At 53.0% G+C, this 24237-nt stretch overlaps 1 protein-coding gene across 2 annotated transcripts in view; it reads right to left on the reverse strand.

The window, feature by feature from the left end:
• Nucleotides 1–23595, reverse strand: part of LRRC4C (leucine rich repeat containing 4C) — a 182361-nt gene extending 158766 nt beyond the window's left edge. For both annotated transcript variants that reach the window (XM_054177074.1, XM_054177073.1), the window contains exon 1: nt 23489–23595. The gene's annotated coding sequence lies outside the window, so the exon portion shown is untranslated. The remainder of the gene's footprint in view (nt 1–23488) is intronic.
• Between the last annotated feature and the right edge of the window lie 642 nt (nt 23596–24237).

Genomic DNA, 24237 nt, shown 5'->3' on the forward strand with positions numbered 1-24237 from the left:
TCCTCTGAATGCACCCCAGGACCCCCTTGGCCTTCTTGGCCCCCAGGGCACATTGCTGTCCCATCCAGAACTTGCTGCCCACCAGGACAAACCACAGAATCACCAAGGTTGGAAAAGACCTCAAAGATCATCAAGTCCAACCTGTCACCACAGACCAAATGACTAAACCATGGCACCAAGTGCCACATCCAATACAAATATTTATCTCTTCTCTATCTGTATCTCCATCTCCATCTCCATCTCCATCTCTCTCTTCCCAGCCCTATTGGTTCTATGATTCTATCTCCATCTCCATCTGTGTATCTCTCCATCTGAAAATCCCATTTCTCTGCTACAGTACAACCATTTGTATGTAGCTTCATCACTGTACTGTCATAAGGCCAAATGCCTTCCAAAATGTTTGAGTGCCATCAACCCTCTGGAATGCCCATGGAGTCACACAGAAGGCTTTGGGTTGGAAAAGACCTCCAAGATCATTGAGTCAAACTTTCAACCCAAGACCACCACGGTCCAGAGTGCCACAGCCACGTATTGCTGGAACACCTCCAGGGGTGGTGAGTCCCCCACCTCCCTGAGCAGCCTGTTCCAGTCCCTGACCACTGTTGCAGCAAAGCATTTTTCCTAATCTCCAACCTAACCTGGTTAATTCTCTTCTATGGACTCCTCAGGTTAGGAAAGATGTTGAGCTGCTGGAAGGTGTCCAGAGAAGGGCAACAAAGCTGGGGAGGGGTCTGGGGCACAGCCCTGTGAGGAGAGGCTGAGGGAGCTGGGGTTGCTTAGCCTGGAGAAGAGGAGGCTCAGGGGAGACCTCATTGCTCTCTACAACTCCCTGAAGGGAGGTTGTAGCCAGGTGGGGGTTGGTCTCTTCTCCCAGGCACCCAGCACCAGAACAAGAGGACACAGTCTCAAGCTGTGCCAGGGCAGGTTTAGGCTGGAGGTGAGGAGAAAGTTCTTCCCAGAGAGAGTTGTTAGCTGTTGGGATGTGCTGCCCAGGGAGGTGGTGGAGTCCCCATCCCTGGAGGTGTTTAGGAAGAGCCTGGATGAGGCACTTGGTGCCATGGTTTAGTTGATCAGATGGTGCTGGGTGGTAGGTTGGACTTGATGATCTCCAAGTTCTTTTCCAACCTGGTTAATTCTACTCTACTCTACTCTACTCTATTCTATTCTATTCTATCCCATCCTATCCTATTCTTTTCTATCCTATCCTATCCTATCCTATTCTATTCTATCCTATCCTATCCTGTCCTATCCTATCCTATTCTACCCTATCCTATCCTATCCTATCCTATCCTATCCTATCCTATCCTATTCCATTCCATTCCATGCTAACCCTCCCCTGGCACATATTCAAGCCACTTCTTCTCCTTCTACTACCTGATACTAGGGAGAAGAGCCCAACCCCCACCTCACTGCAACCTCCTGTCAGGCAATTACAGAGAGCAATGAGGTCTCCCTTCAGCCTCCTCTTCTCCAACTAAGCAGCCCTAGTTCCCTCAGCTGCTCCTCACCAGCAGACCCTTCCTCAGCTTTGTTGCCCTTCTCTGGACACAGTGCAGCACCTCCTGGAGGTCCTTCCTGCAGGGAGGGCCCCAAACTGCAGCCACAATTGTAGGTGCAGCAGAGGAGGAAAGCACAGTTTTAGTAGTGGAAGCAGTTCACCTCCTCCTCAGTGGAGCTAATCTGACAGCTCCTCTGGTACATTTTTCTCCCCCAATGTAGAACTTGCTTTATTTTCAGTGAGGCTTCATTCTGGTCCATAGCTCCATCTGGATGGAAAAATCTGGCAAGAACAGCATCCTGCCTTCCAAGATTTTAACTTTGTATTGAAAAGATCTAGGGAAATGCTCAGAGTGAGGCCTGCAGGATGTCATAGAATCATGGAATCAGTAAGGCTGGAAGAGACCTCAAAGATCACCAAGTCCAACCTGCCAGCCAACACCTCCTGACTACTACACCATGGCTCCAAGTGCCACAGCCAATCCCCTCTTGAACACCTCCAGGGATGGGGACTCCACCACCTCCCTGGGCAGCACATCCCAACAGCTAACAACTCTCTCTGTCCTCCCAGTCACCAGGATTATTCAATTACAGTCCAAGCCTTCAAGAGACCCCTGGCTCTGAAGGACTCTTTGGAAGTTCTGCAGAAGAAAAAGAGCTTCTGAGCTCTGCTGTCACAGAGAGGAGAGGAGCCACTGACAACATCCATTAGGAACTCCAGCAGCCCAGACAAAGTTAGTTTTCCTAGCAAGAAAACTCAAACTCTGTAGTCACTTGACCCATCCCACCACAGGTCAGTGGTTAACATAAACCTCTGAATGTGGAGAAGGGACTGAGAGAGAGAAAAAGGAAAGGGATAGAATCATAGAACAAGAGAAGTGTCAGGGTTGGAAGGGACCTCAAGGCTCAGCCAGTCCCAACCCCCTGCCATGGCCAGGGACACCTCACACTGCAGCAGGTTGCTCACAGCCACCTCCAGCCTGGCTGCAAACACCTCCAGGCAGGAGGCTTCTAACCAACTAAACCATCTAATCATCTAAACCATGGCAGCAAGGCCCTCATCCAGACTCTTCCTAAACACTTCCAGTGATGGAGACTCCACCACCTCCCTGGGCAGCACATCCCAATGACGATCGACTCTCTCTGTGAAGAACTTTCTCCTACCTCCAGCCTAAACCTCCCCTGGCACAGCTTGAGACTGTGTCCTCTTGTTCTGCTGCTGGGTGCCTGGGAGGAGAGACCAACCCCCACCTGGCTACAACCTCCCTTCAGGCAGTTGGAGAGAGCAATGAGGTCTCCCCTGAGCTTCCTCTTCTCCAGGCTAAGCAACCCCAGCTCCCTCAGCCTCTCCTCACAGGGCTGTGCTCCAGACCCCTCCCCAGCTTTGTTGCCCTTCTCTGGACACCTTCAAGTGTCTCAGTGTCCTCTTAAACTGAGGAGCCCAGAACTGGATACAGAACTCAAGGTGTGGCCTGAGCAGTGCTGAGCACAGGGCACAATGACCTCCCTGCTCCTGCTGGCCACACCAGTGCTGATGCCGGCCAGGATGCACTTGGCCTTCTTGGCCCCCTGGGCATGTTGCTGGCTCATGTTCAGCTGCTGTCCACCAGTACCCCCAGGTCCCTGGCTGCTCTCCAGGCATCAAATTGGAAGAGACCCTCGAAGATCATCTTGTCCCAACCCCCTGCAGTGATCAGGGATATGCCCAATTAGATCAGGTTGTTCCACCCCCTCCCTGGGCAGCACATCCCCATGGCCAATCTGTCTGGGAAGAATTTCTTCCTCACACTCAGCCCAAACCTTCTCTGGCACAGCTTGAGACTGTGTCCTCTCCTTCTGTCCCTGCTTGCCTGGGAGAAGAGACCAACCCCCACCTGGCTACAACCTCCCTTCAGGTAGCTGTAGACAGCAATGAGGTCTCCCCTGAGCCTCCTCTTCTGCAGGCTAAGTGTGAAGCCTCTCCAATCTGAGATTTCCATCAGTGAATTGTTTTCAGCTGAGTTTAGAACAAACTGTGCCCAAGAAAGCAGAGGAAGAGGAGCTTGCAAACTGTGACAGCCCAGTGAGGCTGCATGGTTGCAACCTCCACAGCCAACAGCTTCCCTGCAGCGATGCTGGGGCAAGCTCACATCATCCTTTCCACTGCTCTGCCTGCCCAAAACATCTACATGCAGCAACAAAAGAGGTGAGCAAGCAGAATCAAGACCACAATTGGAGCTCTTTCATGAGGATAGGGGGGGGGAAAAGAAGAGCAAAACACATTTCTAGGCTAAAATGCTTCACAGCCATTCCCAGCACGAAGAAGTGTGGACAGAGCAATGCTTAGTGGCCTGGAAGGGGAGAGACAGGGTGAGAAGGACACAGCAACCTTAACACCTCTGTGTTCAGCCCATCTCACACTTGGGAGGAAGTCTGGCACCAAGACAAATGACCACAGAAGTGCATATCTGGAAGGCTAAGCCAGAAGAGAAAGCTCTGAGGCCATGCATTCTGGCTAGCCTGAAGGAAGGAGGGCTCGATGTGCTCTGAGGTCTTTTCCATCCTGGTTGATTCCCTGACCATGGGTGGATGTTGGGACGAATGAAAAGGCATGGGGAGTGTTTGGCCACTCCCAGCACAGGCTCCCAAAGTGAGAAATCATTCAAGTTTTGGCAAATTCACAGATTTCAAAAGACTTTTTGTGGTTTGGGGTTTTTTTTCCACACCCTCCCCCCAGCTAACCAGACAGAAGGGGAAGGTACCGAGAGTGAGTCAGAGCACTGCCAAAGAGAAGCAGATTCTGGGCCTGCTGTCAGCAGAGACTGGAATCTCAGAGGTGGGGTTGACAGATTGGTTATGAAACAGAATCACTTGGGATGGAAAAGACCTTGAGGGTCACTGAGTCCAACCATTCTCTAAGTCTGCCAAGTCTGGTGCTAAACCACAGCTCTCAGCTCCTCATCTCCACCTCTTTGAAACGCCTCCAGGGATGGAGGTTCAAACACCACTGCCCAGAGATGTGATTGAAGGCAAACTGGATGGGGTCCTGAGCAACCCCATATCTAATTGGATAGCATAGTATCACAGTAGTATCACCAAGGTTGGAAGAGACCTCAAAGATCATCAAGTCCAAGCTGTCACCACAGACCTCAGGACTAAACCATGGCACCAAGTGCCACATCCAATCCCCTCTTGAACACCTCCAGGCCCTACTCACTGCAGGGGGTTGGAGCAAGATGATCTTCGAGTGTCTCTTCCAACTTGATGCCTGGAGAGAAGCCAGGAAGAGGGAGGGGGACCTGGGGGTACTGGTGGACAGCAGCTGAACAGGAGCCAGCAGTGTGCCCAGGGGGCCAAGAAGGCCAAGGGCATCCTGGCCTGCATCAGGAACAGTGTGGCCAGCAGGAGCAGGGAGGTCATTGTGCCCTGTGCTCAGCACTGCTCAGGCCACACCTTGAGTCCTGTGTCCAGTTCTGGGCCCCTCAGTTTCAGAAGGACATTGAGAGACTTGAAGGTGTCCAGAGAAGGGCAACAAGGCTGGGGAGGGGTCTGGAGCACAGCCCTGTGAGGAGAGGCTGAGGGAGCTGGGGTTGCTTAGCCTGCAGAAGAGGAGGCTCAGGGAAGACCTCATTGCTCTCTCCAACTCCCTGAAGGGAGGTTGTAGCCAGGTGGGGGTTGGTCTCTTCTCCCAGACACCCAGCACCAGAACAAGAGGACACAGTCTCAAGCTGTGCCAGGGGAGGTGAGGAGGAAGTTCTTCATAGAAAGAGAGATTGGCCATTGGGATGTGCTGCCCAGGGAGGTGATGGAGGATCTGCAGGGCTCTCTTACTTATCATGCTGCTGATGCTTACTCTTGGAAGGAAGGAAAGTTCTCAATTCATGTGATTTAAATCACATTATTCTAACCAACACCATTTCATTACCCTGCATTCAGTGCCAGGTCAGGATCAGCAATGCAGCAGAGAAACCACAGTACAGGATACTTACAAAATACAATAAACATCTCAAAACTTCCAGCACACCAAGATAATTAATCCCCCTGTCCTGCTTTGAGCCAGACCAGAGCAGATCCTGCTCAGTGCTGTGGCTTCCCAGCTCACTGAGGACACACACTGCAGCCCAGGGCAGCTGGGCACAGCCAGGGGCTGCCTCTAGCAGGCAGAAGCTGATGGGGAGAGCTCCTGCCAAGGGCTGGGCTGCAGAAAGGCTCTGCCTGAGACTTGCTCCTCTGCAGAGCAAGGGCACTGCCACAGCCTGTGCCCCACCTTGGGCTGCAGGAAGGCAGAGGTGGCAGCTGTGGGGAGGAGCAGACAGGAGAGGTGACCCTCAGCTGCCCAGCAAGGGATTGCAGCCATGGGTGGCATCTTCAGGAGAAAGCTGAGGGGTCACCAGGGCCAAGCCTCTTCTTCAAAGGCCAATTTCCAAGAAGGGCTCCCTCCATAGATTCATAGAATGGCTTTGGTTGGAAGGGACCTTAAAGATCATCTGGTTCCAACCCCCTGACATGAGCAAGGACACTTTGCACTAGAGCAGGCTCCTCAAGGCTTCATCCAGCCTGGCCTTAAACACCTCCAGGGAGGGGACACTCATCACCTCCCTGGGTGTCCTGCTCCAGTGACTCATCACCCTTACTATGAAGAATTTCTTCCTAATATCCAGTCTAAATTTACCCTCCTTCAATCCATTCCTTCTCATCCTTTCACTACAGGCCCTTGTGAAAAGTCCCTTCCTGGCTTTCTTGTCAGCCCCTTTCAGGTCTGGAAGGCCACTGCCAGGTCTCCCTGGAGCCTTCTTTTCTCCAGGCTGAACAGGTTCATCTCTCACAGGCTGTCCTCAGAGAGAAAGTGCTCTTAGACCTCTGATTATCTTTGTGTTCCTTCTATGCTGGGGGCACCAGAGCTGGACTCAGTACTCCAGGTGAGGCTCACAAGAGCAAAGGGTTTTTTTTCTCACCATTATTTTCATCCCTGAACAGACCCAGCTCTGACAAGGGCTCAATAAATGCCATACTAGTGTCACCTCAGACTTGAGAGAAGAAGCAGTAAAAATAAGTAAAGCCACTCTCCATCATTTTCCAGCAGTCCTGGCTCACTGGAGAGGTCCCAGAGGACTGGAAGCTGCCAACGTGGTGCCCATCCACAAGCAGGGTCGGTTGGATGAGCCAGGGAATTCCAGGCCTGGCAGCCTGACCTCAGTGCCAGGCAAGGTTATGGAACAGTCATCCTGAGTGCAGTCACACAGCACTTACAGCATGGCCAAGGGATCAGGCCCAGCCAGCAGGGATTTAGGAAGGGCAGGTCCTGCCTGACCAACCTGATCTCCTTCCATGCCCAGGTGACTGCCTGGTGGATGTGGGGCAGGCTGTGGATGGAGTCTGCCTGGACCTCAGCAAGGCCTTTGACACTGTCCCCCACAGCAACCTCCTGGGCAAGCTGTCAGCCCCTGGCTTGGGCAGCAGCTCTCTGAGCTGGGTTAGGAACTGGCTGGAGGCTGAGCCCAGAGAGTGGTGGTGAATGGTGCCACAGCCAGCTGGCAGCCAGGCACCAGTGGTGTGCCCCAGGGAGCAGTGCTGGGCCCCATCCTCTTTAACATCTTCATTGATGATCTGGATGAGGGCATTGAGTCCATCAGCAGTAAATCTGCAGCTGACACCAAGCTGGGGGCAGGAGTTGATCTGCTGGAGGGCAGAGAGGCTCTGCAGAGGGACCTGGACAGGCTGGGCAGATGGGCAGAGGCCAAGGGCAGGAGATGGAACACATCCAAGTGCCAGGTGCTGCGCATTGGCCACAGCAACCCCATGCAGAGCTACAGGCTGGGGTCAGAGTGGCTGAGAGCAGCCAGGCAGAGAGGGACCTGGGGGTGCTGGTCGATGGTAGGCTGAACATGAGCCTGCAGTGTGCCCAGGGGGCCAAGAGGGCCAATGGCATCCTGGCCTGCATCAGGAAGAGTGTGGCCAGCAGGAGCAGGGAGGTCATTCTGCCCCTGTACACTGCACTGGTTAGGCCACACCTTGAGTCCTGTGTCCAGTTCTGGGCCCCTCAGTTTAGGAAGGAGGTTGACTTGCTGGAAGGTGTCCAGAGAAGGGCAACAAAGCTGGGGAGGGGTCTGGAGCACAGCCCTGTGAGGAGAGGCTGAGGGAGCTGGGGTTGCTTAGCCTGGAGAAGAGGAGGCTCAGGGGAGACCTCATTGCTCTCTCCAACTCCCTGAAGGGAGGTTGTAGACAGGCAGAGGTTGGTCTCTTCTCCCAGGCACCCAGCACCAGAACAAGAGGACACAGTCTCAGGCTGTGCCAGGGGAGGTTTAGGCTGGAGGTTAGGAGGAAGTTTTACACAGAGAGAGTGCTTGGCCATTGGGATGTGCTGCCCAGGGAGGTGGTGGAGTCTCCATCACTGGACGTGTTCAGGAGGAGGCTTGATAGGGTGCTTGGTGCCATGGGTTAGTTGATTAGGTGGTGTTGGATGATAGGTTGGATGTGATGATCTTGAAGGTCTCTTCCAACCTGGTCTATTCTATTGCATATCTATAACATTTATGCTTTCAATGCTTCTTTTGTCATCATGTTGAGTTCCTGAACTTCTCCATCACTCTGCAGCTCTGAGAGTGCCTTACCCACTCTGCCTTCAGCCACAACCTCTGCGTTCCTGAGTCCTATCCTGGAGCCCTTCCATGTCAGACTGTTCTGAGCAGCCTGATCTAGCTGCAGCTGTCTCTGCCAGCTGACCCTTGCATACCCTTTGCAACTCAAATCATTCTGTGCTAACACCATACCAGTGCCATTAAATACCTCCCCTGCCCTCATTCTCTCTCCACCAGCTGAATGCTGCCTTGGATTTGCTGCTATTTCACCTCAAACTTGTATCAGTCTAAATGGTCAATGATTGCCACCTCCTCTGGTCTCACTGGGATGCTTTCTAGAGGAAACCCTCTGGAGCACTCAAGCATAACAAGGCTGTTGATTTAAAACTATTGATCCCTAATAGTTGCTGTTTCGAGCATCCTTTCACTTTGCTGTTGCTCTTTTCCTGAGGAGAATTTCTCTCTGAGCAAACAGCTACTAATTGAACAGCTCTGAACCACCACTGCCAATCCATCTGCAGAGGCTGGCTGCAGGAAAAGCAGCGACACAAAGAGCAGCAGTCCCCTACTTCATGCAATCACAGCATCATTAAGGCTAGAGAAGACCTCCAAGACCATCAAGTGCAACCTTCTGGAAGATTCTAAGCCCACCACCCAACCCTGTCAGCATTTCTCTCCTATCAGACCAATTATATCAATTTTCTACCATATTCATTCACAGCATCACAGAAACACTCAGGTGGGAAAAGAGCCTCAGGGTCACCAAGGCCAACCCAGAACCCTGCTCTGCAAGGCTCACCCCTAAACCAGAGCCCCAAGCACCACAGCCAAACCACCCTGAAACACAGCCAGGCTTGGGGACTCCACCACCTCCCTGGGCAGCACATTCCAAGCCCTGACCACTCTTGACAGGAAAAAATCCTTCCTACTGTCCAGTCTGAACCTCCCCAGTCACAGCTTGAGGCCATTCCCTCTTGTTCTGTCACTAATGACCTGGGAGCAGAGACCAGCAGCAGCCTCTCCACAACCTCCTTGCAGGGAGCTGTAGAGAGCCAGGAGGTCTCCCCTCAGCCTCCTCTCTTTCACACTAAGCAGCCCCAGCTCCTTCAGTCTCTCTCCATCAGATTCCTTCTCCAGGCCCTTCCCAGCTTCCTTGCCCTGCTCTGCCCTGGCTCCAGCACCTCCACATCTCTCTTGTGCTGAGGTGCCCAGAACTGGACCCAGCACTGGAGGTGTGGCCTGCCCAGAGCTGAGTGCCAGGGGACAATCCCCTCCCTGCTGCTGCTGGCCACAGCATTGCTGACCCAGGCCAGGAGGCCTTTGGCTTTCTTGGCCCCCTGGGCACACTGCTGGCTCCTCTCCAGCTGCTTTTCACAGGGGTTGCTATGTTTTCCTCTTTACCTTTTTCTTTTTAACCTACTGTGCACTATTTTGTTTGGGGATTTGTTCCATTCTTAATGTTGTCTTCATTTTCCCTTGCCTTAAAGACAGACAATTAGAGGAAGCTGGGGAGGGGCTTCTGAGGGTGTCAGGGAGTGATAGGACTGGGGGGGATGGAGCAAAACTAGAAGTGGGGAGATTCAGATTGTCAGGGTTGGAAGGGACCTCAAGAATCAGCCAGTTCCAAGCCCCCTGCCATGGCCAGGGACACCTCACACTGCAGCAGGTTGCTCACAGCCACCTCCAGCCTGGCTGCAAACACCTCCAGGCAGGAGGCTGCCACCACCTCCCTGGGCAGCCTGTGCCAGGCTCTCACCACCCTCCTGGGCAACAACTTCTTCCTCACAGCCAATCTCAATCTCCCCACTTCTAGTTTTGCTCCATCCCCCCCAGTCCTATCCCTCCCTGACACCCTCAAAAGTCCCTCCCCAGCTTTCTTGGAGCCCCCTTTAGACACTGGAAGGCCACAATGAGGTCTCCTGGGAGCCTTCTCCTCTCCAGCCTGCACAACCCCAACTCCCTCAGTCTGTCCTCACAGCAGAGCAGCTCCAGCCCTCTGCTCCTCCTCGTGGCCCTTCTCTGGACACCTTCCAGCCCCTCCAGATCCTTCGTGGCACAGAGGCTCCAGAGCTGGACACAGAGCTCCAGCTGTGGTCTCAGCAGTGTGGAGGGGGAATGGGGGAACCAACCATTCCCTTTAGCAGCTGTGTCATCAACCACCCTAGCAACAACAACAACAGCAGAATGGACCTCAGGTCTTTGAAGGATGTAACAAATGCAAAAGCTTGCCTCTGGAAACAAATAATACAGAAGCACTTGTTGGAGGAGCTGTCTGCTCAATAAGGGCTCACAATTGGAGTGCTGGCAGAGAAAATCCTTGTTACAAGCTAACAGCTAAGCAAAAACCCTCCCAACCCAACCCAAGCCCTCCACAGAACATGCATGCCCTTTGGCAAAGCTGCTCCTGGAGCTGAATGCATTTCCCTGTGCTTCATTTGAAACCTGTGTGCATTGAGAGAGGGAAAACTCTGCTCCTCAACACAGCCCTTCCTCTCTCCCTGTAGCTCGCAGCATCACACTATCACAGGACATGAGATGTTGGAAGGGGCCTCCAGAGATCATCCAGTCCAAGCCCCCCACCTGGGATCACCCAGGGCAGTCTGCACAGGAAGGCATCCAGGAGGGGTTGGAAAGGCTCCAGAGAAGGAGACTCCACAACCTCTCTGGGCAGCCTGCCCCAGGGCTCTCTCACCCTCACACCAAAGAAGTTTCTCCTCATGCTGAGCTGAAACCTTCTCTGTTCAAGCTTGAACTTGCTGTTTCTTATTGCTGTGCACCACCCACAAGAGCTTGGCCCCCTCCACTTGCCCCCCAGCCCTCAGCTGTTGATAGACATTGATCAGATCCCTCTCAGCCTTCTCTTCTCCAGACTCAACAGCCCCAGGGCTCTCAGTCTCTCTTCACAGGGCAGATGCTCAAGTCCCCTAAGCCTCCTCCTGGCTCTCCCTTGGACTCTCCCCAGCAGGTCTCTGTCTCACTTGAGCTGGGGAGCCCAGCACTGGGCACAGGATTGCAGCTGTGGTCTCAGCAGGGCAGAGCAGAGGGGGAGCAGAACCTCCTCAGCCCTGCTGGCCACTTCTTTTGCTGCCCCCCAGGATCCCTTTGGCTCTCTTGGCCACAAGGGCACCTTGCTGTCCCATGGAGATGCACACTTGCAGCCTTTAAAAGGCAAAACATCATTTTGGGGAGGGTTTTGGGGAAGCTATTTAAAACCTGTCACAATATCCAGATGTTGTTGGGAGCAGTCAATGCACAGAGCTCACACCATCTCCAGATTCACCTAGCCACAGCTGCAGTTCAGCCATAAATTACAGCATTTTACACAAGCATAGCATCTCAGAGTTCCTCTGGTTGGAAAAACCACTCTAAGATCATCCAGTTTGGACTGGATGATCTTAGAGTGGTTTTTCCAACCAGAGGTCAACCTAACACCAGTATTGGGCTCCCCAGTTCCAGAGAGACAGAGACCTGCTGGAGAGAGTCCAAGGCAGAGCCAGGAGGATGCTTAGGGGACTTGAGCATCTGCCCTGTGAAGAGAGACTGAGAGCCCTGGGGCTGTTGAGTCTGGAGAAGAGAAGGCTGAGAGGGATCTGATCAATGTCTATCAATAGTTGAGGGCTGGGGGGCAAGTGGAGGGGGCCAAGCTCTTCTTGGTGGTGCACAGCAATAAGAATCAGCAAGTTCAAGCTTGAACAGAGAAGGTTTCAGCTTAACATGAGGAGAAACTTTGGTGTGAGGGTGAGAGAGGCCTGGAGCAGGCTGCCCAGAGAGGTTGTGGAGTCTCCTTCTCTGGAGCCTTTCCAACCCCACCTGGATGCCTTCCTGTGCAGACTGCCCTGGGTGATGCTGCTCTGGCAGGGGATTTGGTCTGGATGATCTCTGGAGGTCCCTTCCAACCTCTAATGTCCTGTGAGACTGTGAGATCACCATGTCCCCAAGTGCCATGGCCACAGGTTGCTTGAACAGCTCCAGGCATGGGGAATCCACCACCTCTCTGAGCAGCCTGTGCCAATCCTGATCACTCTTGCAGCAAAGAAATTGCTCCTGATTTCCAACCTGACCCTCCCCTGGCACAATTTCAGGCCATTTCCTCTCCTTCCATCACCTGATACTAGGGAGAAGAGAAACCACTGCTGGGCTGGGGATTTTTTTGTGGCACAGATTCAGGTTTTAGTGTGGAAATCACAAAGGCTAACTCATTACTTAATGAATCCATCAATTCTGACGTGGAACACTGATGAAACAGAAGCATGAATACTGGGAATGCCATCAGGGGCTGCAAAGGGAGTATGGAACAGTTGAAAAATGAGGAGTTTATGGCACATTAAGGCAAAACAGTATTTGGATCCCCTTTTTATGGCTGCAAAAACAAATGCTTATCCTGTTGAGCATTTCTGGAACTCCAGCAGGTTTTGTACCTCAGAGAGAAGGGAAAACATGAAAGGGAAAGGCACAGAGCAGGATGAGCTCTGGTGAAGCAATTAGCAAAGCTCCTTCTCATTAATTCTCTGAGAGATGGAATCACAGAGTGACAGAGTTGTCAGGGCTGGAAGGGACCTCAAGGCTCAGGCAGTTCCAAGCCCCCTGCCATGGCCAGGGACACCTCACACTGCAGCAGGTTGCTCACAGCCACCTCCAGCCTGGCTGCAAACACCTCCAGGCAGGAGGCTGCCACCACCTCCCTGGGCAACCTGTGCCAGGCTCTCACCACCCTCATGGGCAACAACTTCTTCCTCACAGCCAATCTCAATCTCCCCACTTCTAGTTTTGCTCCATCCCCCCCAGTCCTATCCCTCCCTGACACCCTCAAAAGTCCCTCCCCAGCTTTCTTGGAGCCCCCTGCAGATCCTGCAAGGCCACAATGAGGTCTCCTGGGAGCCTTCTCCTCTCCAGCCTGCACAACCCCAACTCCCTCAGTCTGTCCTCACAGCAGAGCAGCTCCAGCCCTCTGCTCCTCCTCCTGGCCCTTCTCTGGACACCTTCCAGCCCCTCCAGAGCCTTCCTGGCACAGAGGCTCCAGAGCTGGCCCCAGAGCTGCAGCTGTGGTCTCAGCAGAGTGGAGCAGAGGGGCAGAATCCCCTCCCTGGCCCTGCTGGCCACACTTCTCTTGCTGCAGCCCAGGCTCTGCTTGGCTCTCTGGGCTGCAAGTGCTCCCTGCTGGCTCCTGCTGAGCTTCTCCTCCCCCAGCACCCCCAAGGCCTTTGCTTCAGGGCTGCTCTCCAGCCAGTCCCTGCCCAGCCTCTAGCAGTGCCTGGGATTGCCCTGAGCCAGCTGCAGGACCTTGCCCTTGGTCTTGTTGCACCTCCTGAGGTTGTCCTGGGCCCAGCTCTGCAGCCTGTCCAGGCCATCTTGCTCTCTTGCTTCCCTTTCTCCTCCCAGGATGGAGGGAGCTCACTTACCAGGGGTGGGGGAAGGATGGTCAGAGTCTTATCTGTGGCCTTCAAGGCCAAACTAATTTTTAATGTGCTGTCTTGACCTGTTTAGGTCTAATGCCAGGGACTAAAGGGAGACAGCTTCTGGTCTGGCCAAGCTTATCCCAACCTGGAAACAGAAGGGAATAAAGAGGCCTGGGGCAGGTCTTCTCCCCAGGGGGGGAGCAAAGGAGCACTGAGGTCTGCATTTCATCTGGTTGTGGGGGAAGGTTTTTGGTTAGGGGGAGGCCACTGCCATGCATCCTGTCTGTCTATTAGGTGTTAAGGATCCCTGTATTCTGCATCTGCCTCTGTATTTTTGAATACAGGCCCTGTACTTCTCTCCAGTTCAACAAGAGCCTCTTTATTTTAGGATAGAATAGAATAGACCAGGTTGGAAGAGACCTTCAAGATCATCACATCCAACCTATCATCCAACACCACCTAATCAGCTAACCCATGGCACCAAGCACCCTATCAAGTCTCCTCCTGAACACCTCCAGTGATGGTGACTCCACCACCTCCCTGGGCAGCACATCCCAATGGGCAATCAGTCTCCCCTGAGCCTCCCCTTCCCCAGGCTAAGCAGCCCCAGCTCCCTCAGCCTCTCCTCACAGGGCTGTGCTCCAGACCCCTCCCCAGCTTTGTTGCCCTTCTCTGGACACATTCCAGCAAGTCAACCTCCTTCCTAAACTGAGGAGCCCAGAACTGGACACAGGACTCAAGGTGTGGCCTCAGCAGTGCTGAGCACAGGGCACAATGACCTCCCTGCTCCTGCTGGCCACACTGTTCCTGATGCAGGCCAGGATGGCCTTGGCCTTCTTGGCCACCTGGGCACACTGCTGGCTCATGTTTAGGTGGCTGTCAACCAGCACCCCCAGGTCCCTCTCTGCCTGGCTGCTCTCAGCCACTCTGCCCCCAGCCTGTAGCACTGCCTGGGGTTGCTGTGGCCAATGTGCAGAACCTGGCACTTGGAGTTGTTGAATGCCATCCTGTTGGACTCTGCCCATCTCTCCAGCCTGGCAAGGTCCCTCTGCAGAGCTCTCCTACCCTCTAACAGATAAACTCCTGCCCCCAGCTTGGTGTCATCTGCAACTTACTGATGGACTCAATGCCCTCATCCAGATCATCAGTAAAGATATTAAAGAGCATGGGGCCCAGCACTGATCCCTGGAGGACACCACTAGTGACTGGCTGCCAGCTGGATGATTCTATGATTGCTTAAGGCACAGGACTGAATGCATCCCATAGCTGCCAAATAACTGGAAAGAGATCCCTCAGTCATAAAGAGCATTACTAAATGCATCACAGAATCTCAGAATGTGAGGGGCTGGAAGGGACCTCCAAAGCTCATCCAGTCCACCCCCCCCTGCCAGAGCAGGAGCACCTGGAGCAGATCTCAGGGCAACACATCCAGGTGGGTTTTTGAGTGTCACCAGAGAGGAGACTGCACACCCCCCCTGGGCAGCCTGCTCCAGGCTTCTGGCACTCTCACAGGGGAAGAAATATTCTTGCTCCTGTTCCCATGGCACTTCCTCTGCCTCAGCTTCCACCACTGCCCCTGGTGCCTGCATTGGGCATCCCCCAGCAGAGCCTGGCTCCAGCCTCTGGGCACTCACCCCGCATATCTTTGTCAACAGCAATGAAGCCAGCCCTCAGGCTCCTCCTCTGCAAGCTACAGATCCCCAGCTCTTTCAGGCTCTCCTCATAAGGGAGATGCTCTGCTCCCCCAATCATTTATGCCCCGGGCTGCTGCTGCTTTGCAGAGGCAGCTTCATCCCTTCCCCAGCCCTTGCTGTGGTGCATCTGAGCTGCCTTTCTCTGGCTGCAGGGGCAACCATTCTGCTGGAGCTTCGGTGTGGGGGATTTTTTTTTGCCTTTTTTGGGGGTGTTTAGCTGCTTTCATTTTCTCATCCTCCCCGTTTCCTGGTTGTATTGCTCCCCCACAGTCCTGCCACAGCCCTGCAGCGAATGCTGGGGGAGGTTTGATTTGGTGGTCCGACGCTGCCTCTCCCCTGCCTTTGGCAAGCAGCGCGGGGTACGTCCTGCCTCGGCGCTGCGAGGATGGGATTTCCACAGCTCCTCCCCTGGGGTTAGCTAGCATTTGCATTTACAGCAGCTCTGGCCTGCACCTGAAATGCATTTTAATCTGCCCAAGGAACAGATTCCGTCCCGGGAAGTTCATTGTTGTTCCTAATTGTCAGCGACTGCTGCGCTTTGCTCGCCTGCAGCTATCCAATTAACACAGCCCCGCTGCAGGAAATATTGCAGCGTGCTCCAGGTCCTAACAAGGAGAGCCTGACACTCCACTCCCACCCAACCATCCCCTCCCAGCTGCCCTTCCAAGAAGAGCAGCAAGCAGCAGGGTAGAGCATCCAAAGGGCCGGACGCCAAGGGCCGGCGCAGCCTTCCGCCGCCCATCGCCCGCGCCGATCTCCCCTGCTTTGTGGTGTGGATGGAGGGAAGGGAGCAGAAAGGGGGGAGGGAGAGGCAAGAAAAGCTCAACTCCAGAAGTGAAAAAAACATGTAACTTGTGCCCTGAGAGATTGCTATGGCAACATTTAAACAATGAACAAAAAGCCCTGCAGGATTCTGCTCTCGCTTCCTTGGATACCGAATGTAAATCCTGAGCCTCTTCTACAGAGCGCAGGCACAAGCCTCTGATTTCTTGCCTTCTCCTCTAACAGACACCAAAGTACCCAGGCCCCCCTGCCAGGAGCTCTGCATTAATTCCCTTCCATGTATTGAAGTGCCAATTACAACACACCACTGCCACACTCATCTCCCCTCCTACGTCCCCAGTTCGATCCCCCAAGAGACAAAAATAACCGCGGCAGGATTATAGGATTAGAGAAGTGCTGTGGTTGGAAAAGCCCTCCAAGGTCATCCAGTCCAACCAGCAACCCAACACCACCATGGCCAGTAAACCATGGCCCTCACTGCCATGGCCATGTGTTTCTGGAGCCCTTCCAGGGATGGTGACTCCAGCACCTCCCTGGGCAGCCTGTGCCAGGGCCTGGCCACTCTGGCAGCAAGGCATTTTTATCATAACATCCAATCTAAGCCTCCCTTGGCACAAATTCAGGCCACTTCCACTCCTTCTGTCACCTGATAGAAGCTGCAGGCTGGGGCCAGAGTAGCTGAGAGCAGCCAGGCAGAGAGGGACCTGGGGGTGCTGGTGGACAGCCAGCTGAACATGAGCCAGCAGTGTGCCCAGGGGGCCAAGAAGGCCAAGGGCATCCTGGCCTGCAGCAGCACTAGTGTGGCCAGCAGGAGCAGGGAGGTCATTGTGCCCTGTGCTCAGCACTGCTTAGGCCACACCTTGAGTCCTGTGTCCAGTTCTGGGCCCCTCAGTTTCAGAAGGACATTGAGAGACTTGAAGGTGTCCAGAGAAGGGCAACAAGGCTGGGGAGGGGTCTGGGGCACAGCCCTGTGAGGAGAGGCTGAGGGAGCTGGGGTTGCTTAGCCTGCAGAAGAGGAGGCTCAGGGGAGACCTCATTGCTCTCTCCAACTCCCTGAAGGGAGGTTGTAGCCAGGAGGGGGTTGATCTCTTCTCCCAGGCACCCAGCACCAGAACAAGAGGACACAGTCTCAAGTTGTGCCAGGGGAGGTTTAGGCTGGAGGTGAGGAGGAAGTTCTTCCCAGCAAGAGAGATTGGCCTTTGGGATGTGCCCAGGGAGGTGGTGGAGTCCCCATCCCTGGAGGTGTTTAGGAAGAGCCTGGATGAGGCCCTTGGTGTCATGGTTTAGCTGATCAGATGGTGCTGGGTGAGAGGTTGGACTGGATGATCTCTGAGGTCTTTTCCAACCTGGTGAATTCTGTATTTTGCATTCTGATGCTCCCTGGCAACCTATTCCAATGCCTCACCACTACAGCTGCTTAACAGGCACCCTCCTTCTTCAAACAGCATGACTAAATGAGACACTCCAGAATGCCACAAGCCAAAGCCCAATGTCTTCTACCACTGCAGGATGTGGAGGCAGGATCCTTTCCCATGGTGGCTCCTTGCTCATGCTGCTAGATTTGAGCAAGCTTCAGGGCTGCCTTCCAGACCACTGTGGTTCCTGCCATTCCTAAATCCTTCTCCTTGGGGTTGTCCTGCAGGGATAACACTTAAGACCTGAGGGAGGCTTGGTGTTCATTACAACCCTCCTGGAGCGACATGGCAAAGGGGTGGATGGAGATGCAGGAGGAGGGTCCCAAAATCCAGTCAGCTTGCCTACTATAGAAATGACTTGGTGGGTGTTAATTGCATTTCTTTGGAGTAATTTTCCTCCCAGGCTGCAAGCAGCTCTAATTCCAGCATCCTGCTCCCTCTCTCCTCGTTCCCTCACTAGCACTGAGAAACAAAAGGCTCTCTCCATGCCAAAGCGAAGGCTCGCTGGTGAAACCGAGATGGAGGCAAGGCTCCCGAGAACATATTGCAGCTTTACTCTTGGACAGCTTGGCTTCTGAGTTCTCACCAGCACCAAGCTCTCTCAAAATGTGCTAAAATCCTGTCTTGAGCCTCCCTCAAAATCTTCCTGCCTCAGATGGCTACAGGAAGAATCTTCGTGTCAAACACGAGACAGCTTTTTAGGTCGCAGGCAAATAGCGTTTCAGGTCTGGCTGTAGGAAGCCAGGGCAGCCCTGAGAGAGCCCCCTCCTTTTCCTCCAGTCCCACAGGATTGCTTGTGCTGGCTCACATCTAGAGCATTCTTTTTCCTTGGGTCTCACCCAACCTCCAAGTCCACTTCTGACCCATCAGGGCTATCAGGCCGGGAGAGACAGTGATACAAAATGTGCTGCTCTGGCAAACCCAACCTGCTCCTATTCAAGATCACAGCAATCCGCTCCTGACAAGTGAAAACTGAACCACAGGATCACAGACACATGCAGGCTGGCTTCAGGGTCACCAAGGCCAACCCAGAACCCTACTCCATAAGGTTCACCCCTAAACCAGAGCCCCAAGCACCACAGCCAAACCACCCTGAAACACAGCCAGGCTTGGGGACTCCACCACCTCCCTGGGCAGCACATTCCAACCCCTGACCACTCTTCACAGGAAAAAATCCTTCCTACCATCCAGTCTGAACCTTCCCAGTCACAGCTTGAGGCCATTCCCTCTTGTTCTGTCACTAATGACCTGGGAGCAGAGACCAGCACCAAGCTCTCCACAACCTCCTTGCAGGGAGCTGTAGAGAGCCAGGAGGTCTCCCCTCAGCCTCCTCTCTTCCACACTAAGCAGCCCCAGCTCCTTCAGTCTCTCTCCATCAGATTCCTTCTCCAGGCCCTTCCCAGCTTCCTTGCCCTGCTCTGCCCTGGCTCCAGCACCTCCACATCTCTCTTCTGCTGAGCTGCCCAGAACTGGACCCAGCACTGGAGGTGTGGGCTGCCCAGAGCTGAGTGCCAGGGGACAATCCCCTCCCTGCTGCTGCTGGACAAGGCAGGAGGACACAAGGACCAGCCATTCCTTTTGCATCACCAACCTACACTTAGCCAAGATTACCTGAAGTCTGACCCTCTGGAGAATAAGTGCAACAAGGAGAGCAGGAGCCTCCAATGAAGCTTTCTCTTCCCTTCCACACAACCATTTGGTGCCTAATTCTATCTACCACAGCTCCCTTCCCAGCATCAAAACCCCAGCTGCCTGGGGTCAGCACCAGAAGGGTTTGACGAGTAGGACCAACATCTGCTGCCGGATGGTAGCTCAGGAACATGCAAAGGGAAGCAGCAGAGCCAGGCAGCTCTTCCCTCTGCTTGGAGAGATTTGCTGCTCCTGCTGTGGCTGGGTGCTGGGATGGATGTTTTGGGCCATTTATTTCACGATCAGCTCTTTGGGCTCTGGCTAAGCCCCAGCACAGGAGCTGAGAAGGTCTCCCACCAGCTCCCACTTCGAGGTGGAAGGAGTTAAACTCTTGTGAGTTATTCCATGTGTCTTTTGGCTACTGTATTAAGTGAATGATTCACTGAAGTGTGAAACTGTTGCCTCTTTAGAAGCAGCCACACATCCCTAGCATTTTTTTCCCCCCCTTCTAATGTTGACAGGGTTTGCCTATTTCAGCCCAAAAGTGGTGGCTAAATGTTCCCAGCGCTTCCTCACGGCACGGAGCAAAAGCCTCCTGCTAGTTAGTGTGCATAGGATAGGGTAGGGTAGGGTAGGGTAGGATAGGATAGCATAGGATAGGATAGGGTAGGGTAGGATAGGGTAGCATAGGATGGGATAGGATGGGATGGGATAGGATGGGATGGGATAGGATGGCATGGGATAGGATGGCATGGGGTAGGATGGCATGGGGTAGGATGGCATGGGGTAGGATAGAATAGAATACAATTCACCAGGTTGGAAAAGACCTCAGAGATCATCAAGTCCAACCTATCACCCAACACCATCTAATCAACTAAACCATGGCACCAAGCACCCCATCCAGGCTCTTCCTAAACACCTCCAGGGATGGGGACTCCACCACCTCCCTGGGCAGCACATCCCAATGGCCAATTACTCTTTCTGGGAAAAACTTTCTGCTCACTTCCAGCCTAAACCTCCCCTGGCACAGCTTGAGACTGTGTCCTCTTGTTCTGGTGCTGCTTGCCTGGGAAAAGAGACCAACCCCCACCTGGCTACAACCTCCCTGCAGTGAGTTGCAGAGAGCAATGAGGTCTGCCCTGAGCCTCCTCTTCTCCAGGCTAAGCAACCCCAGCTCCCTCAGCCTCTCCTCACAGGGCTGTGCTCCAGACCCCTCCCCAGCTTTGCTGCCCTTCTCTGGGCAATAAAGATGAATGAGGCACCTATGGCAGCTTCCTGTTGTCAAAACCCAGAGTCCCTCCATCAGATTTCCTGTTTATGTGCTGGCTTGACAGCAATCCAGGGGAGAGCTTGGAGATGCCTTTCCCTTAGCCAGCTTCTTTGCTTTTATTTCCCCCCCCCCTTCAGTAATTACTGAGCAGCAGCTTAACATAAATTTAGCTGCTCTATTACTGCAACTGCTGATGCAAGTGTAGCCCACAATAGGGCTACAGACTTATAATGATCCATGAAGAAAAGGGGGGAGAGAGTTTGGAGCTTATGTTCAGATGCTGACAAACTTATTGCCCATCGAGGGTCCCACCAGGAAATGTGTGCCCAGAGAAACAGAATCACAGAGTCATAGAGTCACAGAATCATAGAGTCATAGAGTCACAGAATCACAGAGTCATAGAGTCATAGAGTCATTGAATCACAGAACCATAGAATCACAGAATCATAGAGTCATAGAGTCATTGAACCACAGAACCATAGAATCACAGAATCACAGAGTCATAGAGTCACAGAATCATAGAGTCATAGAGTCACAGAATCACAGAGTCATAGAGTCATTGAACCACAGAACCATAGAATCACAGAATCACAGAGTCATAGAGTCACAGAATCATAGAGTCATAGAGTCATAGAACCACAGAACCATAGAATCACAGAATCATAGTCATAGAGTCATAGAATCACAGAGTCATAGAATCACAGAGTCATAGAGTCACAGAGTCATAGAGTCATAGAATCACAGAGTCATAGAGTCACAGAATCACAGAGTCATAGAGTCACAGAATCATAGAGTCATAGAGTCACAGAATCATAGAGTCATAGAGTCACAGAGTCATAGAATCACAGAGTCATAGAATCATTGAACCACAGAATCATAGAGTCATAGAACTTCAGAACCATAGGACCATAGAATCAACCAGGTTGGAAAAGACCCCAGCAAGTTCAACCTATTGCCCAACACCTCCTGACAGCAACACCATGGCTCCAAATGCCACATCCAAGCCTTTTCTGAACACCTCCATGGATGGGGACTCCACTACCTCCCTGGGCAGCACATCCCAATGGCCAACCTCTCTGTCTGGGAAGAACTTTCTCCTCACCTCCAGCCTAAACTTCCTCAGGTGCAGCTTGAGACTTTGTCTTCTTGTTCTGGTGCTGCTTGCCTGGGAATAAATGAGGCTAAAAAGCACTTCTTACCAAACCCATTTAACTGTGCTGAGAAAGATGAGGGAGTTGGAGCTGGAAGGAAGAATTCTTTGGGCTGTTTTTTATTGACTTTGTTTTTCCCCTCTGCTTCCTTCTCCTAAGCACAACAGCACAAAAGGCTCCGATCTGTATCGCGTGGCCGAACAAAAAACTCCCAGGCATTGCCTTGGGAGCTGGGTTGCACCCTAAATCTTAATCCTTTCCAAGTAGGAGCCTTTCCTTTACACCCTTTCCAGTGCTTAAGAGGCATGACCTCCAAACACAGAATGAACGTGGTGAGAGGTGGAAGGTCTCATTTCCACCATGCCAAAAGACTCAGGACGTTGACGTGAAGTAATGGTGGTGGTGCTGGGAGCGAATGGAGGAAGGGGGATGGGGAGGGGAAGGAAAGGGAGATGCTAACATTTATTTATGCTTATATCCAGGGAATGTGGAGCTGTGGTTTGTGTTGTTTCACACAGGAAGCTTGTGGAGAGGGAAATGCTGCCAGATTATGAAACAAAACCAGAAAAAAAAACCCCACTCCAACAAACAGCCCAAGCAACAAAACCCCAGCGCTGAAACCCAGCTCTCCCAACACCTCTCTCCTTCCCTGCCTTCTCTCCCCACCTCCAGAACATTGCAGCTAGGGAAAAGTAAAAGGAATGGTGAAGCTTGTTCTGCACCTTGCCTTGCCAAAACATCCCCGGATCTGTTCAATGGCTCATTTAATTAGCTGCTCCTCTCTCTCTCTCTCCTGCTCCACCTGCTTTGGCCTAATACTTTCAGGGAGAGCCTCTACAAGTGCAGGCCAAGCTTGAGGTGGGCAGAGGCGAGGGAGAAGGGGAAGGAAAGAGGAGTGCAGATGCCCTCTCTACAAGCTCAGCAGTCACACCAGGAGAGGGGATGGAAGTTTCCCCCCAGGAAAACGAGGACCTCTATTTTAAACACCATGCTGTCCTCCCTTTATTGCACTCCCCCCACACCACCACAATTCCCCAAGGAAGGGAGGGGCATGAATTGGTCTGTTACACATCACTGCTAGGGTCTGCACCCCACCGTTTAGGAGACCCTTTTACAATTGCTCTCATTATCAGCACGACCACAAAGAAACAAGCAACATCCAAAGATCACAGCATCCATCCTCTTGCTGCTGGCCCAGCGAAGTAAATCTCCTTCAGCTGCCACCAAAGTCCTAGGGGAGCCTGAAGGATTCACCACCCCAACGAAACAAAACAGAGCAGCTCAAAGAATTTCCTAGGAGAGGTGGAGGGCACGGGTGGCTTGTGCAGCACTTTCCTAAACTCCCTTTCGAGAGAAGGATGTCCTCTCTCTGCCTGGTACTGCTTTTTTTCCCCCCTCCCTGTCCTCCCCTCAGCAATGGAGTGTAAAACGTGCCGTTCCTCTCAGCGCTGCCTCCTCAAAAATCCATTAACCCCACCTTGTCCTACGCTCCCCCCTCCCCCTCCCCCGCCACCTACTCCCGCCAAAAGCCATCCTCCACCTCCCTGCTGCCTTATAAAATCCTCCCGGTAACACACCATATTGATCTGCAATGTCAGACTGGGTGCCAGCGTTCAAAGCAGGGAGCCCTTCCTCGACTTGAAACGGGCTCACAAACGAGGAGACCTCCTCCCAGGCACCCAACGCCGGGCGACTTGCACCCGTTTGTACCACCGCCAGCCTCCCCCCACCACACACACACCCCCTCACTGCAGGGGCTGCCTCAAGAAAAACAGGAAAAGCGAGAGATTTCTTTGCTAGAGAACATTTCCAGAGCCAGGCAGGCAGGCAGGCATCTGCAGCATCCTACCGAGGTTGGAGTTTTACTCGGGGAAACGTTGAGAATCCAGGCTCTGTCCTCCTTCCTTCCCTTCTCTCTTCCCAACCGCCCCCCCTCCGGCCATTATCAGTCGGATTCTTTATTCAGGTGGAGGAAAGAGGGGGTGATAGGGGGGTGGGGAAGCTCAGAAGGCAAAAAGGGGGCTCAGGGAGGAAGAAGAGAGGCAGCGGGCTCTATTTCCCTTCCCCAAGCAGCATAAAATGGAAAGTGTACTTACTGTATCCTCCAAGACTATCCAGCTGGAAATCCGAGTGGTTACGAAAAACCCGTGGTGGGGGAGGGGTTAGCAAAACTATTTCGTTTGCAGCCACCAAACCAGAATTCAAAAAAAAGCAAGACAGGAAAGGGAGGGGGAAAAAAAAAAAAGATCATATATCTATATCTCTATAGATGGCAAAAAAAAAAGCCACAACCAAAGATATCCAACTGCAATTTCGGTCCGTACAGGTGCTGCCAATCCAACCCAGCACTGCTGAACTCTCTTCCCCCTCTGGCAATTTTGGGGGGGGGGTTAGGTTTGGTTTGGGTTTGGTTATTTTTTTTTCCTTTGCTTTCTTCTTCTCTGTCCTTTATTTTGGTTTATGATTATTCTCTTTTTTTTTTTGGGGGGGGGGGTGGGCTCTCCGTGGCTTTCAACTTTTGCCGCTGGAAATCGCCGCCGCGGCGCCGCTGAGGTTTGGAGAATGAGCGGTTTGGAGATGACAGGAGGCGGGGGGGGGGGGGAGGTGGGCAAAACCACAAACCCACCACAAAAAAACCAAAGCGAAACCCAAAACCAACGACAAAACAACTCCCAGCAAAACACAGAAATCCTTGCAGAGGATGAATGGTCCCCTCTCCTTTCAGCAACTTTTTTATTCCACTGTGGATGCTTGCCCCGGTGTCCCCCGGCTGAGGTTTGCTGCCTCTCTGGCTCCGCTGCTCTCCATGGCTCTCTTATGTGCTTTCGCTCCGGAGCGCGGCGAG

The sequence above is a fragment of the Dryobates pubescens genome, chromosome 37 (genome assembly GCF_014839835.1).
Source record: "Dryobates pubescens isolate bDryPub1 chromosome 37, bDryPub1.pri, whole genome shotgun sequence".
NCBI classification, from domain to species: domain Eukaryota; kingdom Metazoa; phylum Chordata; class Aves; order Piciformes; family Picidae; genus Dryobates; species Dryobates pubescens.